Source organism: Tenrec ecaudatus, chromosome 13, assembly GCF_050624435.1.
Source record: "Tenrec ecaudatus isolate mTenEca1 chromosome 13, mTenEca1.hap1, whole genome shotgun sequence".
Taxonomy (NCBI): Eukaryota; Metazoa; Chordata; class Mammalia; order Afrosoricida; family Tenrecidae; genus Tenrec; species Tenrec ecaudatus.
Window position 1 is genome coordinate 135,850,160 of NC_134542.1, and position 12,180 is coordinate 135,862,339.

Below are 12,180 nucleotides of genomic sequence, written 5' to 3' on the forward strand. Positions count from 1 at the left end.
ACTCAGGTAGCACACACTGTCCCTAGAAAGCCTGTGAGGCCACATGGCGGGGAACGTCGGAGAGTGTGAGACTGAAAATGGCTGCTTCAGGCAAGAGCGGAAAAACCTTGTGGAAAATTGTCCGTTAAGAGGAGTCCCGGAAACAAAAGAAGAAGTAAGGGTGTGAGCCTAGAGAGAGGGTCCACCTGGGTGCCCAGAGCACGTATACACGAGGGAAGCCTGCCCTCCTGGAGGGGAGGGAGTGGCGTGTGGTTTAGGGTATTGGCCAATCCTAGTGGCTGAGTTTAGGCACATGTGTGATGGACGTGATGTCACGGGTGCCTAGTGTACATGTACAGGTGACCTTCACCTGTGCCTAGGTGACCTTGGTCTGAGCACGCTCAGCTTTGGATTGTCCCCGTAGGTGGCTAATGTGTGCTAGATTTCTTTGCAGCCCCTTTATTGTGGCATGGCCAGCTAATTTTTGTTTACTTTAGGCCTTGGGTGAAGACTACCCCCTCGGTCCCTAATTTTCCTCCCTGTCGATCTCACGGAGCATCCCTAGAACCTTGCTTTTGAATGAATACCTTCTGTGCAGCTGGAAAGTTTCCCTCGATACCATGGGCTCTCTTTCTTTTGAAGACAACAGTATATTAAGGCTTAAATGGGTCAAGGACACGACAACTCTAAAGACATGTCATCTGGAGGAGCAAGATCATTAGCACGAGGTCATCGTGAGGTCTAAGCGGGTGCTGAGGTCCACAAAACGACGTGGAGGTCGAGGAAAACATGGTTGGGCTCATCAAGACATCATACTTACCGCTGGAACCCCGAAAGCGGGACGGAGTCCAGAATTGGGACGTGTACATTTTGTAGAGGCGATCACATTGCTTCAGGCAACATGCTCTTACAGAGCCACTTGATAAGTCTGGCTTGAAGGCACCTTTCTGAAACCAGTGTCGTCAACACTCACGTTTCAAAAGCTTCCAGAGCAATGGCCTGAGTAGGTCACCCCCAACTTCATGGAACCCCAAAATCTGGGTTCTAGAAACCCTAAAACTATTTTGACAGTAATATAATTGCAACGATGAGTATCCAGAGTTCAGCGAATAAGGGGCAAGAGCTCCTTGCCCGCAGGGAGCCCACCTGTTGCTGAGTGCTTATATTTACATCGACATTGCCGTGAGCTGCTATTTCTTATCGGATGTGGAGCCAAAGCGGGGAGGGAGTCACTGTCTCCATCTGACAAAGGAGGAAGCAGATTCAGAGTGGCTGTCCTCAAATGGACTATGACTCATGGTGACCTCATAGATTTCAGAGCTCCACAGGGTTTTCAATGTCTGATTGGGATAGGGGTGAGGGGGTCAGATCACTATCTTTCTTCTACGACACCTTTAGGTGTTTCCAAAGGAACCAAACATTCAGTTAATTGTTTCCATCACCAGGGATTCCACTGAAGAACTTAAGCTAGTTAATGGACAACACTGGGGTTTGGGACATTCAGGATCGAGGTCTTATGTTTCCAACTCCCAGGTAAAAGTGCAAACAAAGTTATCTGGGTGTTCAAGGAAGGAAAAGGATTCTTCTGAAGGGGGTGGGGTGGTTAGGAGTTGCCATGGATAATGTATTTATTTAAGCTGGGTTTTCATATGCCGTGACATTCCTCCCCTAATAATGCTTCCTCCGAAAAGGATTTCTGTCTGATCTCTTAATTCATGAAAGTATAGATTTCACATAGCTCGAATCCTCTATCTGAAATATTGACACCCTACCTCACCCCTAAACAACTACTTACCTTTGCTTAAAATTGCCCCACCCCACACCAAATTTACATAATTACCATTTAATTAGCCTTGAGATTTTAGATCAAATATCTACTTTTGGGGTAGGCCTTTCTTTCTTTCTTTCTTTCTTTCTTTCTTTCTTTCTTTCTCTCTTTCTTTCTTTCTTTCTTTCTTTCTTTCTTATTAAATCCCCAGTTAAGGAGCCCTGGTGCTAGAGTGAACTGCTAACTTCTCCCCATATCCATCTCCAACAACTTTTTTATTCCCTCTCTTTTCCTTCATAGTTTAACTTCTTATAATGTCTACCTTTGCCTTCTCGTTCTACTGAAACTTTATTCCCCAAAGTCACGGATTACTTCCTCGGCGCGAAATCCTGTGCCCTCATTTAGTTTAGTCTTTCTCTTATTCACCCCCAAGAGGGCAGCGTTGACAGAGGCCCAGCCATCCTTGCCTTTTCGTGGCCCCTCCCTCTGCTGGTTGGCCTCATCCTTTTGAAGCTGTTCCTTTGCATTTCTCTTGGAGACGACTCTGCCTCTGTCTCATTCTCATTCTCACTATTCCTGTCTAGTATGATTCATGCCCAGGCCCTCTTTTCTTCTCCTACACACTCTCCTAAAATAGCATCCACTTCTACCAGCTCGGTGCAAAAGCATACTCGTGATGACTCCAAATTGCAGCCTGCTGGCCTAAACGTTGCTCCCGAGCTTCCAGTGGCCACACTCATTTTGTGTTCTAGAATATCCACTTGATTGTTCCACAGATAGCTCGTCTTAGTTTGGGTTTCCCACAGATAGACTCCAATGCTGACATTTGGGAGCAAATAGTTTATCTCAGAGTTAGCTGATCACAAGAGACATGCTGCAGGCATGGGAAGTGAAACAGAAAGAAGGGAAGTCAAGAGAGGATGTGTTAATCAGCAGGCTTTCACTTTTAATAACCGGGGCTCAGCCTTATGAGACACTGTGGAACACACTGAACTACTGTTACATTGCAGGGCAACAATATGGAGTATTATCCTCTGATTCTGATCTCTCACTGAGAATTAATGGGCATGAATTTCCGGGAACTTCAATCTGACTATAGGTGACTTTGTAGTCAAGCGCCCTCTAGTGGCCAAAGAATGATCTGAGGAGAGAGACAGCTTTCATTCAGGTCCAGAACTGCATTCAGATTGGCCATGGGGATGGATTCCAGTGGGACCACAATAGTGTCTACTACACTATATAGTGCATCAATATATCCCACATTGAATTATTTCTGCCTCTAGATCTGCTCTTCCCCAAGGAGTCACTGTCTCAGTAAATCCCTTCACTATCAGTCTAAGGCCGAAGCCATTTTTTTTTTTTTTAGGAATCTTAGTGTCATATTAAATTCCTCCTGTCTTAATTACTTGCTTCTGCTATAACAGCAATACTATTAGCAGATGACGTCAACAGACCAAAATTTATTTTCTCACAGCTGATAAGGCCAGAAAGCAGAATTCATGGCACCAACTCCAGGGATGGTCCTCATTTCCATTCAACATCGGTGGGCCTGACGTGCATTGGACGTGCCTCCAGCCCTGGCATCGATCTAGCCCTGGGTCAGAGATGCTCAGTGAAGAGTCCACAGGTCCAAAGGATGCACTTCACTACTGGCTCTGCTTTCTTGATAGTAGTGAGGTTCCTCTCCTCTTTGTTTGCTTTTCTCGAACAGGAGAAAGGGTGTAACTCAAAGAGGGCCCAGCTTGAGTCTTGGAAGGTTGTGGCTGGAGAGACATTGATTCTGCCTGATTAACATAGAAATATTAGGATTTACAACCTGAAGCAAAGTGGAGGGTAGCTCACCAAATGAGGGACAGCCACTCAGCACTGAAAAACAGGACCTAGTGACATTGATTTGTGGAACAGATACATACCCTTACTGATTCAGCAAGAAAAAAAAAATACCACTTCATCGTATGGCAAAAGCAGCAGATATGTAAGATTTCCTGACAACTGTTTTTCAGATGCCTGAGATCTGAGAGTTCAAAGCAGTAGTTATTTTTGAATACCACATAGCAAAGAAACACCACTCTTTCAAGTCAGCCTGGGCTTTGTTAGCTCAAGCTCAGTGCCAGGAGAAAGTGTAGTATCGATAGACCTACCGCTCACCTGCCACTGAGGAATTTCTCATCACTCTGAGGAATAGCCAAGCAGATTGGCTTTGCAGAAAATCAAATCAGTGATCGTTCCAGAGCCCCTGCTTTTAGGGAGCCAGTACAATCGGTCTATTCATCTTTCTGGTAATGGGTTTTTTTTCTCCCCTCAAAGCATTCAATTCATTTTCCATCCCTGACATGTAATCCAGAAATAATAGAAACTGGTGTAGTATAACTCATATCCCAAAAGGGAAAGTACTGACACCCTGGAAGGAAAGCTCTGAATTAAGTAACCCCAAAAATAGTTCTTGGCAGATGCGGGTCTGGTGGGGGCTGAAAAGGCCTATTCAGTTGTGGATGACATTTCTTTTTGTGGTTTATTATAAATATGGTTCCCCCAAAGAAGGAGGTCCATTTGAAAACACTGCTCTAGCCCTCACAGTCAAGTTCATGTCATTGAGTCAATTCTGATTCAGAACAACCATACAGGACAGGGTAGACTGGCCCTGGGCGTTTCTGAGACGGTAACTCTATGCTGATAGAGAGCCACATCTTTTGCCCTTCGAGCAGGTAGTGGTTTCAAACTTCTGAGCTTTTAATTAGCAGCCCAACCTGTAACCCCTGCCCCCACAGAGGTGCTCCTGCTGCAGCAGTCCTTTGAATAACACCCTAGGACCCAGATCTATTTTCTAATAATGCCCTATTCAAAGGTGCTAACGTTTGAATCAATCTTTTAAAGTACTTGACTTCCCATTGTAAGTTTTGTGCAGTTAAAGCAGATGACTGGGCCTTTGATGGACGTGGAAGACAAGCCAGAAATGTGCCTTTGCTGTTTTAGTCCCTGGTGGCAGAGTGGCTGTCCATTGGGCTGTGATGTGGAAGAGCAGTAGTTCAAAACCACCCGGTGCTCCGCCCTTCTCCTGTAAAGACTTACAGTCTCAGAAACCCGCAGGGGGCTGTTCTAGACTGTCCTTTAGGGGTCACTATGGGTAGGCATCGACTCGATGACAGGGAATTTGTTTTGATTTAGCCATGAGATCTGAGTTCTTTGTTTCTGCATCATAATTTCATTTGAGTTCAGAACCAGTTGAGGAGTGGACACTGGAAATAGGTTATTGGAGCATGAAATACGCAGTTCTGTTACTGAAAGAGACAGTTTGGAGAATAAAACAGATATGAACAAAATCAGATTCCTTACTGTCTTCTTCTCTGAATAGAGCTTACTCATCCCAATTTTCCTCGCTCCCCTTTACAAGGCAGACCCTTAAACTTCAGGGAGCGGTAGCATCAGGAAACGGAGCAATGAAGCAAAGAAGCTAAACTGAGCAGGTTCGCTTGCTTCCCTAGTCCGATAAGGTACTTCTCCTAAGGAAGTGGTCCTACACTGTCCCTTCCGGAGAAGAGGATGTTTTCTTCCCTGGGTGGAAAAGCTGGCAACTAAAGCAATTAAACATAAAGTGTAAAAGTTACGGCAATTTCCAACACTAGCCTACACCTCAGATTATTGTTGAAAATAACTAGCATTTGAGATACTGTTGGAGGGTTGTGTTAGAGCTTAAATTCTGAGTACTAGGTTTGTAGGAGACCATGACCCCAAATCTATCTGCATAGTCCCCATGTGGAGGAAGAATTCCTTCTGACCATTAACCGGGAATGTGCACAGTCTTGCCTTCAGGCAGGATGATATATTAGAAAGTGGATCACCGCCCCAGATGCCTGGCACCTAACCCACCCCAGGAGGGGGAGTCTCCCTGAAGGATTTACCTGGGTGTGTCCTTGATGGAGACTGCCATACTGCGGTTGCTGACTCATGAGTCCTGCCCTGAATGCCAAGGTTGAAGGGCAAGGCCAATCTTTTAAACTCGTCTGTCCCAATCACGGCTCCATTCACATTTCCATAGTCCTGCCTGCAAATGTGATGTGTTGAAGCCAGCCATACTTCTCTGATAGTTTTCTTTGTCCTCACAGGTCCTATTTAAGAGTATAATATACAAGTCTTATTTTAGTCTACAATAGGAGTTATAAAACAGGGTGCAAAAGAGACTCCACATCTCACCTATAATTTAGGGAGAATAGTTATTAAGTCCTAAACAGGCAGAGCCAAGACAAAGGCACATGATCTAGATGAAGAAGACCATTAGCACTAGGTCGTAAAAGTGTCCAAGGATTTAGAGATTCAGAGATCTAAATAGGACATAAGAGCGCAAAGGAAACTGCCACCGTTTTTTGCGAGTGGGACTACAGAAGCAGGGATGGGACTGTGTTTGGGACATACATTATGCTACACAGAAGAATTTACAAGAATGGTTCAAGGCCCTCCCACCAATGCAGTTGGGTATAAACTCATGTCCAAGTGACCCCAGCACTTCTGGTATCCTTGTAAATCTTACCTAGACAGGTCCTGAAGAGCCTCAATGACCTTGCTGACCTTCCCTGGACCGAATAGGGGAGTCATTTCGATCGACTTTCCAGTGCACCCTGCCCGAGGCAAGGACATTCACACTACCGCGAAAATGGTCTGAAAGAATTCAGTGGAGGCTTAATCCACACAGAGATGCCAAGTGGATTTGGGGCCTGCATTGTAACCTTAACTTTTCCACAAACCTAGTGCTCAGAATTTAAACTAGTTGTAGTAATGTTTGTCAGGTGCCATCTACAAGGGCGTGCCTGACCCTGGAGGTGAAAAAGTGCACACGACCCTCTGCCATCGCTAAAGGACCAGGGACCACGTGCTTCAGAAATTGCGAGAAAACCAGTCTCATTCGCGTTGTTTCAGATGCCTGGCAAACTGTGTGCCGGAGTAGGACTGTGTTCCAGAGGGCTTTCGAGGACTTCTTTGCGGGGAGTAGATCGCCAATACTTTCTTCTGAGGTGTCTCCATGGGGACTTCAATCTTCAAGTTTGAGTGTAGCAGTCCAGCTCCTTAACCATCAGCTCTACCCCAGGGCTCTGGATTATGAGAAACTGGGGTAAATAAAACCCTACCTGGGAGATGTGTTAGTGCATACATTTCTGAGCATGAAGTGTGCACAGGGCTTTGGTTGACAATGAAAACCTTAAACCCATTTATGGGTCTCCACATCAATTCAGCCTCCATTGAGTTTCCTCTCATCATGAACAGTAGTTAATGTTCGAAGGAATAGATTTGCCCCCAGGCAGAAAGCATTAGAGAGTGAGTACTGTCATCCCCCCAGGTGGTCCAGGGAGAAGTGGCATAGTCCTTGGGAATTTACCTAGATGATAGGGTCTTGTGATTATGAGTCCTGTCCTGATGCCTTGGTCATAGGGTCCTGAACCAATCTGCTAAGCTCTTCTCTCTAACATCACGTACAAATCCCACTTTGGGTCCCATTCCCTCTCAGGAGAATGTGACTGGAACACATCTCCAACCCACGAACATGAAGGTTTCCCTCCACAGGAGCTCTGGTCTCCTGATTCCTTAAGGTATGAATGTAGAGAATGTGTCTGCCTACAGTCTCTTGCAGGTTCTGTTTCCCACACAAACCCTTAGACACCTTTACAGGTGTGTGCTAATGGTCTCTGTCTTCTTCTTGTCTTTTCCTGTTTAAGACTTAGTAAGTGTTCCCATTAAATATGGAGATTTGGGATATATTTTGCACCATAAAGCAGTAAAATTATGTTATGTGAGCTCCACGAACAGACCTGAAGGAGAAAATGTCCCTGAAGTGCAAAATGAACAGATGATTATAAAAGAAAAAGAGAGAATCCTATTATTTCTGCTGAATGATAGAAAGAAGATGCGGGGTTCCAATTTACATTCATGTTTAGAGGTCAGTCACCTTCTACAGTTTCAGTAGCTGATGGCAGAAGCATGTCCTGTTCCCATCTGCTTTCCTCCGTGGCTACCTCCCTCACTTCTCAAGTGAATGACACTTAACAGTGCTGGTTCTAATCTAGTTTACTGAAGGTTTCAGTCAGTAGTTTGGAATTCAGCTTCAAGCTCATGAGAAAGAACTTTTTTGCTGTAGAGATGGGACATCACGGAAGCTAAGCAGTTTTAGGAGAAACGAGGAGCATATCACAGTGACGCATTGGAAAAAGCAACCAACTGGTCCTATGATTGTCATGTGAGACTTATCAACTGAGTAACAAATATGTGTTTGACTTCCAAAGCAATGAAAAGTCTTGGGTCCCTGCCATGTCCTCTCTCTCTCTCTCTCTCTCTCTAAGTCTTAGAGAAGCCATGATGACAGCCTGCTAGCTAAATATAGAGGAAATGAGGGAGGGGGAATAAACGAGGGTGTTTCTTCTTTTAACAAATTTATAAACTATTTCACAATTTGAATCATTTTTGGTCAAATGCCTTTTTTTATGTGCAACAGCTAAGAAACCACAAGCTCATCATGTGAAGAGGAAGAGTCTGGCAGTGTTTCTTGAATTATAATTATCTTCCTTGCATGACTCTTAGAGCAAGGGTTCTCATATGATGTTATTTTTGTAAGGCGGTCTGCTTCAACTGATCCCAAGACCTCACTTGGATAAACTACACAGAGGCTAAGAAACGGTCAGGGTAGACCCAATCATGGGGTTTACTATTAAAGCATATTCTTTTTTCTAAATGAAGTTTTTATATTTGCTCATTTCCTTTACCATTTCCTGTTTGTATTGTAGGAACCTGAATTAAATTCTGGAAACTTATGTTTTCATCTTATTGCCAGAAATGGTTTCTGTTCTTGTTGCTTGTTTGTTTGTGTGTTATTTATTTATTTGTTTGTTTGTTGAGGACCCCCAAAGTCAAAACATGAATGTTTTTCTCATTACAAAAAAAATAATATCTATTTCCTTAACCTTATTGTGAATGGATGCCATTCTCCCCAGGAAAATATAAGGGATTTAGTTTTGATGAAGAAAATTATGATCCTTTAATGTTATATTACCTTATTCTGATGTCTTGATTTCAGTTTGGATATAGCTCATCAATGTTAATAAAATGATTACCTTCTAGGAAATTTTTCAGCCAGAGGGGAGCATAGAAGTTCAAAAGACTCCCTCATTAAACAATGCTTTTTCCCCCAGTAGTTTTGATTTCAGGTTAGAATTTATCACTAATTTGATATCATCTTGTTGGTAAATATTCTGTTCAAAAGACTTGCTGTGAATTTTCAGCATGGCTGTAATATTTGAGTGCCATAGGCTCCCATGAGTGGCATGAGTTTTCTGGTGTCTTTAAATTTAAATTATGATATACTATTTTGGAATTTTTCTAGACAAGCAATGGATCACACAATTGTAGAAGTGGGTAAGTCCAGTTCATGCAAGTCCATGGTTCAGATGTAAGTTGGGGACTTCTCCTGACTCATGTGATTGCAGGGGCTGATGAACAATGAATCAGGAAGACCACAGGCTGGTGGATACTGAGCTGAATGAATCCGAAATGGGCTGAATGGATCCAAGGTCAACCGTCTCATAATGGCTCCTGGACTGGCAGGGGATATAATAGGAGGTCAGTGAACCAGATGCAGGATCCAGGTCCAGTAGAAGAAGTGAGCTAGCTTCCAAAAACTGTCAATCTATTGTCAATCTATACTAAGAGTAGCCTCCCCACCGCCGCCACCACACACCACCACACCTCAATGAAACCTCCCTCATTTGTATCAAGACTGTAACCAGATTAAGGAGTGGTACTAGTACCACCTTATTCTTCTCACACCTGCTTTGCTGCTTCACAGAATATCCCATCATGGTGTTGACAACACTGTTAGATCATATAATGGGAGAATCCCGACCCACCCAAGTTGACATAAACCTAAGTGTCCAAAGTGGCAAAGGCAGTAACAAGCTATGGGATTTGAAGAGAAAAGATAGGAGTCAACTTTTATTACTAAAAAGGACTGTAATGGTCTCTGCTTCTCGTGGCCCACTGGTTATAAGCCTCTCTAAAGACAACCAGTCTCCATGGTATGCATGTGTGCTATATCCCTGGGTAGTACAAAAGCTAACACGCGGAACTGCTTCCCCAAACACTCCAGCCCACTCAGAGCTGTCTCACGGAGCAGCCTGGCATTCTACTTCAGAAAAAGCAGCTACTGGAGCACAGGTCTACTCTGACACACGTGAGGTAATCGTGAGGCAAGGTTGGCTTGACAGCTGCTGGATTTTTAAGGTGGCCAGCCATCTTCACTTACCTGGGACAGAGGAGTGCCTGGGTTGTGGGACTTTCCATGCAGAAGTTAGGAAAACTCCAGGCAAATCAGCATGAACTGATCAATCTAGACAGTCCTTAATTCTGAAAGATTACCCATCCATAATGTGTTAGACAGGGTTCTCTAGAGAGATAAAATCAGATTTCTGATAATTATATATACATATAAAAATATATACATATATGTTTATAAAGATAGATAGATATATAACACAGGAAATGAACTGTTAAATTATATACAGATAGATATATAATACAAGAAATGAACAGTTAAATTATAAAGCAGTACAAATGGCTCAGTGCATCTCACTCCCGTGAGAGTTGTAAGACACTAGCAGTCCTTCAAGTCTTGAGGGCTACCAGGTAGTCTTCTATAGAGAGAGCGAGGCTATCCCAGCACAGGCAGCAGACAGCAAGGCAGGTCACTGTCAGCCAGGTCACCAACAGTCCGTCCCCAGCCCAAGAGATGTAAATTCCAATCATGTGGTCTTAAAGGGACCTCAACTTACAGTGACACAGTCCACAGGCTAGGCGTCCCACAGGTAATGTGGCCTGTAAATTGAGGCACAGAACAAGCAGGGCAGTCGCACACTGGTCTGATGATCAAAAAGTGACAAGAAAGGCGAGGCTCACCGAGCCATTTATCTTTCCACCCTTCAATTAATCCCACGTGCGTTTATTGGCCAGGATGGCTCAATAAATTAAACTCCAAGCAAATCGGCATGAACTGATGAAGCTAGACAGTTCTTAATTCTGAAAGATAACCCATCCATGATTTGGGGAACTTGGGGTCCTGACTCTCATTAAGGAAGCTTTGTGGATTTGCAAAACCATTTGTTGGTTCCAAGTTGCCCTAAAATGATACAGGGAAGTTGTATCTGTTCATTGTCCCTTGCAGTGAATTGAAATTACTTGGTATGGCCCTTCCTCTACTACCCATGGTAACTCCTACCAAATGGGTGGGGGAGAGGGAGTATGCAAACAAGGTGTAGAGGACTCCAGTTGGGGGATTTCTCAGGTTTGCTATTCCGCTCGGTACAAAAGTGAGCCATGTCAGAACCAGAAAATGAGAATGGCATTATCATCCAGAAAGAAGAGTCACCATCAAAGCACAGGAGCTGTCCTTGCCTAAAGTGGCACAGGCCCCAGTGCTGAGACCCTGAGGCGAGTGGTTTGATCCCTGGAATGGGTAATTCTAAGTGCCCTCGGGCAGGAGCCTGGCATTCAGAGTGTGGTGCCCTGTGGGCATTTATCAGTGCTAAAGAAGCCTTGTTAACCTTTGCTTGAGTGGACAGAGGCCGAAGGGCCCCGTGGCTGAGAGGCTGAAAGCCAGAGGCAAGTCTGCTGCCAGCATGGCTACGAGGAGGCGCTACAAATGAACAAATGTTGTCCTGAACCTTTCATGGCCTGTAATGGCCCCGAGAAACCCCATATCCTGAGTATTTTCTGTGAGTCCTGTGTGGCCATTGCAAGGGACTATCAAATCTGCCAGAGAAGGAAGCTGCAGTGGGAGGCATGGCTCATGCTGGAATGGGATAAAGGATGTTAGAGAGTGATGGTACACCTGGCCTTTGCCTCCTAAGGACCACCATTCTGGGGCAGATGGGGAGCTGGAGTCTCCTTCCCATTGTGTAGCGGGAGGAAACTGCTAGATGCGCTGCACCCTCCCCCACCCCCCACCCCCAATGCCATTTCCTCACCCAGAGAGGGTGGTCAGACTCAAATATGTCATCGTCTTCTCTTAATTACTGCCAGGCTCATTTTAGAGCTGGACCCACTTTCTAGTCTAATCATTATTAGCTGTTTTCTCTTTCAAGCTTTGATGGATTTGCTAAAGGACAGCGCGATCATTTTAGCCATCTAATGCATAAGAGCTGCTTTCACATTTTAAAAAGTTAAATTAAAAACACAGACCCATAATGATAGTACCGATACCAGGAGGGGAAGGGAAAAGTGGGGTGGAAAGGGGGGACCGATCACAATGATCTATATATAACTTCCTCCCAGGGGGATGGACAACAGAAAAGTGGGTGAAGGGAGACAGTGGTTGGTGTAAAACATGGGGGAAAAAAAGATAAATTATCAAGGGCTCACGAGGGAGGGAGGGTGGGGGAGGGAGAAAAATGAGCTGGTGC